The 8,691-nt window shown below is 34.3% G+C and overlaps 1 non-coding gene across 1 annotated transcript; it reads right to left on the bottom strand.

Annotated features, from left to right (window-relative positions):
• Positions 1 to 4,839: 4,839 nt before the first annotated feature.
• On the bottom strand, positions 4,840 to 4,946 carry LOC128292012 (small nucleolar RNA R71). Its single transcript, XR_008281996.1, has one exon. It is a non-coding gene; the product is annotated as a small nucleolar RNA R71 (small nucleolar RNA).
• Positions 4,947 to 8,691: the final 3,745 nt, after the last annotated feature.

The raw sequence follows: 8,691 nt of genomic DNA, 5'->3' as shown, positions 1-8,691 counted from the left end.
CAGCTCAAATGCTGTTAATGAATTCTTTGAATTACCTGATTTTGAAGGCGACGAATATTCTTCCTTGATGAGAAATATTGAGGCTGAAAAATTTCAAGAAATTCTAGAGGAACTGACAATTCCGGGTTCTAAGTGGACTGTGTCAAAACAAGGAATACACAATTATCACAGAGAATATTTGACACCACTAGCAAATGTATGGTTCTATTTCATTTGATTTAGCCTTATGCCTATTTCATATTGGAATATGATTTCATTAAAGCAATTGGTCTTGTTGTACTCTATTTTAACGACAAAGACCATTGCTGTGGGAAAAATCATTTTGAGGGAAATGTGGAATTGTGCTACTAGACTTTCTGGCCCAACTTACTTTCCCTTTACGATAACAATTTTGTGCTTGAAAGCTAAAATTCTTGCAAAAGTAAATAAGACAGGTTATAGCCAGGGCACAATCACAGATTGGGACCTCTACCGAATAGCCAGAGATTCTATTCTATAGCAATGAGTTGAAGAAAGGGAGGATCCCTGAGAAGAAGAATAAGAAGATCTCATAGAGATTGAACCGATGCAGTTAGTTGAAATCCCTATATGCAGTGGTAGCAACAAGCTTACTGGAGATATTCAAAAATACAGGACGACTCAATGAGAAGCATTCTTACGAAAATATTCAATAACCCATTTATTTTTATGCCTAAGTTTTCAGATTTTATATTTGAGCCATGAAATCTAATGTCGAAGAGGGAACAAAGCGATTCATGCAAAAACAAAGACGATGGAGCAAAAGATGAGTCGAATTCAGAGGGATCTGCAAATAAATAAAAAAAGGTGGATCTTAACTTTATTTTATTTTTGTTCTTAGGTTATTTTATGTTTTAGGATTAGGTTCTATTAGGATTTTTTATTTATTGCATAATAAAACAAGAGGTGAAAGTCATAAATAAAAACTAACACATTGCAAAATACAAAGTGTGGCAATAGATCTATACATGTATAGGATTGGATATAGAGAGAGCTTTGTATTTAAGTAATCAAATTGACTCACGTCTTCTTTTCTAGAGTCCTACTTGGTGTATAGTATCTCTTCACTTTTAACAATGAGGGCATTGCTTATCTTAAGTAGGGGGACCGAAAAGTTGAAATTATTTCCTCTTAGAATAAAATTTTCTTTTAATTATGATTAGGTTATATTTTGTTCCAAAATACGAAATTTTGTTAAGTTTGCTAAACTTCAGTATGAATAAACTTCTATTATTTCAAATAATTGTTATGTTATCTAAATTATGCCATAAATATACTATTAATAAAGTATGTAAATCATGCCATAAAATTTTAGTTCCTTAAGAAAGTTAGGCATGCATGAAAGTTTAAGTCTCTAGAATTGACGTAGTAGCTTCTTGAGAATAAATCTTAGGAAGCATGGAATGTTGGAAATGATTTAGGCAAGTTTTGTTTGGACCATTTGAGCCAAGCCAACCTTGATGAAATTTTATCCCTTGAAACCCAACTTTGAGACTATATGGCCTAATTTTATTTGAACCCTTAATATTTAGCCATCACTTTTCTCTTAATTATCTTTAAATTGTCCCAAACACTAGACTCAGTACTACTCAGAATATTCTTTGAAAATAAACTTGGGGGAGTTGAAAAGAAGTATCAAATGCTCAAAAAATTGTAGTACATACAGTAAAATTCTCATGAAAAAAAGAAAAAAGAAAAAAAAAGAGAAAAGAGCATACGTTCTTAAAAGAAAATAGATGTATAAAAGAGCATGTGAGAACAAAATAAGAAGGTAAATATTTTGAAGGCCCGATTGAAGCTAAGTCTAGGGTTTTTAGTCTAAATTTATCTATCTTTTACCTACCCCTAGCCTAACCACGTTACAACCTATTTAAAAGACCTATTGATTCAAGTTTCTATGCTACCAACATTAGTAGAGAGAAATTGCTATGTTTAACATATAAAGGCATCAAATAAACTTGATGATTGAAGCTTAATCTTAAATAAGGGAATAAAATCAAATTGGTAGGGATTTAATATGTCTTTATTGAGTAAACATTTAGTCTATTTTTCTATCATAATGATAATTGAGATTAATTTGAATGATATGTATACTTAAGTAGCATAAATATCAAAATTCTTGTTCTTGAGCATAAGTATACTAATTTCATATTTTTGGGAAGAATGTTGTTTTGAGGGAATTTTTGAAATGTGTTCTGAGAAATTCTTTTTGATTCGTGCATTACTCAAGATGAGCAACGAATTAAGTTTGGGGGTGTGGAAAATATACATACTTTTCATGCCCTTTTTAACTGAAATTCATGTAGTTTCGATAAATATCTTGTCAAAAAATATATAATAATTATAAAATAATTAAATTGCACTTAAATTATTAACATTCTAAATTTGAATTAGTTTTAGAATAAATTTTGATTAATTTTGATCATTTTCAATAGATTCGCATAAAGGGCGAAAATTGGCTCTGTAGACACTATTAGAAGCGCAAAACTGGGAAGCAATTTTGACGCATCAAGGCAAATTAATTTTTCAGCGTGAGAAGGTCCAAATTATGAATATTAATTCATAATATAATTAATTTTAATTTTACTCTATTTCACTTTGGGTTAAATAAATTGTTGTTAATTAATTATGAAAAGAGGCCTACTTCAGTTGAACTGAGAAAACCGATCCAACCGAGCACTGGGTAGCCCAAAACCATCCCACATGCTGACCCAATCAGCTTGTTTGGCTGATTATTTGGCTTGTAAAATAGCCCTTGAAGACTCCTTCAATTTTCATTCAAACCCTCCATTATTTATGCCTTTCTAGATTTGCCCCTTCCTAAAAATAGCATGTTTGAAACCTTGAAATATGCCACATGTGTGGCCGGTAATGCAAGGACTCTATGGCTGCTAAGTTTTGTAATTTTTAGTAGTTTATTCAACCTATAAATACCCCCCTTGGCTGCTTAATTCAAGCACATCACAAAAGCTCTCATCCTTTCACTTCTCTCTCACTTTCTTTCCTCAAATCCCCTTCCTTTGTTCTTTATTTTCCTTCCCATTCCCTTGACGACTTCACTTCTTGGAAAAAAAATTTCTTCAACCATTTTTTGAAGTAAAATTCAAGTGTTTTTGGAAGTCTCGATTTAACCAGCATAAGCGGAGAAGGAGGAGCAGAGAAAACTAGTCAAGCCTCGAAGAAACACCAAATTTGATTCTTGTTCCTTATCCTTTTAATTTTAATGTTGATTATGAACATGTCTATGAATAATTGTGATGTTGATATGTTTAATATAATTAATATGACTTAAATTTAATTCGTGTTAGGTTGATTGCATTTTGTCCACTTAATTTATTAAAATTGTGTTTGTGTTGTTATATGCCTTGGTAAGATGTTTGATTAAGTAAAAAGAGGACTAAGTTATTCTTGCATTACAATTGTAAAATAACTAATGAATTAATTACTTAAACGGATTGAAATTGTAATTAATTGACACAATACTTAATCAGTTCATGTTTAATCATCTAAGGTAGCCGAGGGTTGAATTAGCAACGGTATCTAACTATACATTAGCCTTGCATAACTTGCAAGATTATTGTTATTAAGCTGTTTCAAGGTTGGAATACATTGTTACCTCACGTAATCTTTTATGTGCTTATGAGATTATATTAATTGTTTGAATTGGTGTAGAGATATTTACAAGAGATTATTTTTAATTTCATAAGTATGTATATGTATTAACGCATTTGCTTCTTAATTGAATTGGCACAGAGATATAGTCAAGAGATAAATGGATTGTGGTAGGTTAGCATGTTCATAAGTTAGCAAATTGCCAAGTTGTTGTGAACTTTTTCGTAACAACATGAACATGAGTTTAGTAATTTTAAGTTAAGAAATGTAATTAATCTAACACAATTATGTCATCTTGATTAAAATCATCTTTCGAAATCGTGCATTGGAACTTTTATTTTCTCTTTATTTATTTTACTTAGTTAAAAATCTTACTTTTCGATCACCTCCTCAAATGAAAATATTTTTCTTCACCAAAGTGTTTTTAATTGCCTTCATAAATAATTCTTTTCACAGTCCTTGTGTGTTTGATAACTCGAAATTTACTTGTCACTTTATTACTTGTTGCGATTGTCTACACTTGCACATTTCCATCATTCAAAGTTTTTGGCGCTATTGTCGGGGACTATTTTAAAAAATCATTATTTGTGAATTTGTAAATTGTTTATTTTGGTTTGTTTTTCTATTCAATTTTAACTTAATTAATTTTTCTGTGTTTGTTTCATGTGTTTATGAGTATTGATCAAATTATCAATTTACTCCCCGTAGACCCTAAGATTGAAAGAACTTTTTGATAGCGAAGAAGACAAGCAAGTTAGAGAAGGAGCGAAGAGATGAACTACGAAAATCCAACTCAAGGAAATAGAGCAAAACCTGCTCAAAATCCTATCCTTATTGATGATGATAGGGATAAAGCTCTAAGATAGTATGACGTGCTAGTGTTTCATGATCTTAAACTGGGTATTAGGAGACCCAAAATAACAGTTCAAGCAGAAGCCAGTCATGTTTCAGATGCTTCAGATAGTGGGCCAGTTCAGTGGAATGCCTATCGAAGATCCTCATCTTCACTTAAAACTGTTTATAGAGTTTAGCGATTCTTTCAAGTTAAACAGAGTACCCGAAGATTCACTATGATTAAATTTGTTACCATATTCACTAAAGGATAGAGTTTGAGCCTGGTTAAACTCATTGCCACCAAATTTCATTTCCACATGGCAAGAGTTAGTAGAAAGATTCCTCATGAAGTATTTCCTACCTAGCAAGAATGCTAAGTTGAGGAACGAGATCACTACTTTCCAACAATTGCATGATAAGTCCTTGGATGAGGCATGGGAAAGGTACAAATAATTATTATGAAAATGGCCACATCATGGAATCCTTCATTGCATCCAACTCGAGACATTCTATAATGGTCTCAATGCTCACACAAGGATTATTGTGGATGCTAAGTCTTATAATGAGGCTTATGAAATCATTGAGAGAATAGCCAGCAACAATTATCAATGGTCAACCAATTGAGCAACGTCAGGAAAACGAGTCGTTGAAGTACATGAAGTGGACACTTTCACTTGAGTTGCATCTTAGGTATTTTCAATTTTCTCAATGTTTAAAAATTTTACCACTAATGGTTTAATAGTTTTGCAGCTCAGCCACCTAATCACTTTGAAAATATAGCCTATGTCTATGTGGGGAATGATATTTGTTCGAAGAATGTCCATCAAACCCAGAATCTATATATTACATGGGTAATCAAAACTAGAATCGAGGAAGGCAAGAACTGCAATCCAATTTTCATAACCCGTCTTGGTGAAACCACCCTAATTTCTCTTGGAGTAACCAAGGGGCTGGAACCAGTAACGCTTATGCCAAAACTAGACCAACCCAACTACCTATTTTTACCCAACAAGTTTAAAAGCAACATCAAGCTAAATCTTCCAATGGCTTAGAAAACTTGTTGAAGGCATACATAGCCAAAAATGATGCCTTAATCCAAAGTTAAACAGCCACATTGAAAAACCTAGAAAACCAAATGGGCTAGCTTACCACTTAACTCAGAAACCGTCCACAAGGTGTTTTCTCTAGTGATATAGAGAATCCAAGAAATCTGCGGAAGGAGCATTGTAAAGCATTGACATTGAAGACCAGAAAGACATTAGAGCCTAACACTGTCGAAGTTGAAGAGGAGCCAGCTAATGCTCAAGACTCAGAGGAAGTTCAACCGAGTGCTAAAATTCTAGATTCAACAGAACTTGAATCTGTAAAACCTGATAAGGTAATTTCTGAACCAATTCTGATAAACTAACAACTTTGTTAGATAGAGAGTTGCCACAGATGATGAATCAACCAGTTCCAGAAAGAATCTTCTATCACCCTACCCTCAAACACTTCAAAAGCAAAAGCAGGAAGTCTAATTCAAGAAGTTCCTAGACCTACTCAAGCAACTTCATATCAACATCCCATTGGTTGGTGCAGTTGAATAAATGTTGAACTACATCAAATTCATGAAGGATATCCTGTCTAAATAATGAAGACTAGAGGAATTTGAGACGGTAGCTTAACAAAGGAATGTAATGCATATAAGGCCTAATAAACCTTGGGCTTAGCTTGCCCTTCGAACCAAATCTCAAAACCTTCTTCCATAGAGATACTTTCAGAAATACTTGATCGTCAACACTGAACTCTATATCTTTTCTCTTCAAATCTGCATATGGTTTCTATCAATCCATTGTCGCTCTCAATCTTTCCTAAATTAGCTTAAAAATACCCTCAGTTTCTGAACTAAGCATGGGCCCAACATTTTGTTCTCACATACCTCGATCCAACACAAATTTTTCTGAGACCTTTAACTATACAGTGCCTTGTAGGGTGCCATTTGAATACTCGATTGAAAGCTGTTATTATATACAAACTCTGCTAATGACAAATGCTCCTCCCAACTACCACAGACGTCGATAATGCAACTCCTTAGCATATTCTCAAGATTTTAAATAATCCACTCAGACTGTCCATCAAATTAAGGATGAAAAGCCATACTAAAGTCGAGTTGAGTACAAGTTCCTCATGTAAATTCTTTCAAAATCGAGATGTAAAACGAGGATCCCGATCTAAAATAATTGATACAGATACCCCATGTAGTCTTACTATCTCAGAGATGTATAAGCTCACTAACTTCTATAGAGACTACTGTGTATGGATCAATAGAAAGTGAGTTGATTTTGTTAGTCTATCGATAATTACCCAAACTTAATCTTTCTTAGTTAGAGTCAAAGGCAACCCACAAACAGAATCCATAGTCACTTGCTCTTATTTCCACTATGAAATCTTCATAGACTATAACAAGCCAGAAGGGAATTGGTGGTCAACCTTCACTTGTTGACATGTCAGACATTTTGCTACATAATCGATTACCAACTTCAGACTCAACCACGAATAAAATTCTCTCATATCACGGTACATCTTATTCCCTTCTGAATGCATAACGTAAGGGCTATTATTGGTTTCCTAAAGAATAGACTTTCTTAAATCCTTGTCATCTGGCACACAATATCTCCCTAAAAAACATAGGACACCATCATAATTGAACCCAAAATCTGTAGTCTTACCCTCCTCAATCTACTTAATCTGAGGCAAAAGAGACACATCAAAAGGTTGCTTCATCTTAATTGCATCAACCAAAGTAGGCTTTACTTGCAAATTTGCGAGCAAGCCACCATCCTCATACAAACATAGCTTAGCGAACATCTCTCTCAAATTGATGATTGACGTTGTAACGCCCCGATTTTTGGGCCTAAAAGTATTGGGCCTTGAGTCTGGGTTTGGGTAGAAGACAGCCCGAATAATTTGGATGTTATCATTATTATTTTTTTATTTTTATTATTATCATTTCGTATGTTTAGTGTAGTAATTAAATAAATTACGAAGGGTTTATGGTGTGGGAAAATGGTCCAGGGCTCGGCCCATAGCTTTAGTAAAATTCTTAAATTTTGCCTCTTAAGGGAAGCTGGGCAGTAGGCCTTATTAATAATTTGGGTTTGAGTATGTTAATGGGCCTTTAAAAGGCCTAAGAGTAAATTTAATTCGAGGCAATTCCTGAATTTTAATTTTGGAGAGAGAGGGTTCTGGCGATATGGGCTTTTAAAATCGCAGTGGTAAAATAGGACACAAAAAGATCTGTGGTAAAGTGGGATATGACGCCACCTAGGTGTTTGGGGAGTGATGTGTGGATGATTAGAGGGAGCCAGAGTTCAAGTCACAAGGTACGCATGTTGTTACTTTTATTTTTGTGTGCATGTGCCGGGCATGTAATGGAGCTTAAGTGGAAATTCGGCTAGGGCTTTAGGTTGGGCCGTGGGTCTGAATGGCCATTAGGGAAAATTTATTTTCTTTTTTTTTGCTGAATTAGGGTTAGCCACCTAGAGCCTTCACTTTCATTCTATTCTCTTTTCAGTGTCGCAAAAAGCCGAAAAATTCAAAGTTAGATCTCCTGAGTGCCGAATTCTTCCTTCTCTTCTCCTCTCTTCTTCTATTTTCTTTTTCTCCTTCTTTTCTTCTCTGGCCGAAACATTCCTACCATTCTACTCATCTCCTCTTTCATTCCCATTCTTTTCTAAACCTCTATAGTCGATTGCCATAAAAGCCGAAATCCCGAAAGTTGTTTCTTGTGCCAATTGCTTCTAGCCAAAATCCTCCTATTTTCTTCATCTCTTTTGGCCAATTTTTACAACCTCTAAACCTCAACCCCTGTCGGCAATACCACTGCAAAACCACCATACCAAATTATCTTCCTCTTCACAGTTCCAAAAGCCAAAAATACCATAGTTTTTAGGGACATATAGCCGAATCTTTAGATCTCTAAGATTCGATTTCTACTAGTGTTTAAGGGCATCAGGTCTGAGTAAAATCTGAAGTGGAATCATTTTGGCTGAAAAAACCTGAGGTAGGTACTCAAATTTATTCTTTATTTCGGGTTTTAGAAAAGCCGAAATCTCTAAAGGCATAGGGAGGCTGTCGATTGGAGCTTAAGGCTCTAAGGGTTGTAACAATTGATTTTTTTGGTGTTAGTGTGATCCAGAGGCTGCTGATCGAAGGCTTGGACAAGTGGAATGACTAGATCTAGATCTA

Source organism: Gossypium arboreum, chromosome 4, assembly GCF_025698485.1.
Source record: "Gossypium arboreum isolate Shixiya-1 chromosome 4, ASM2569848v2, whole genome shotgun sequence".
Lineage (NCBI taxonomy): Eukaryota > Viridiplantae > Streptophyta > Magnoliopsida > Malvales > Malvaceae > Gossypium > Gossypium arboreum.
Note: the sequence above shows the minus strand (reverse complement) of the source record. Positions and strands in the feature narration are given on the sequence as shown.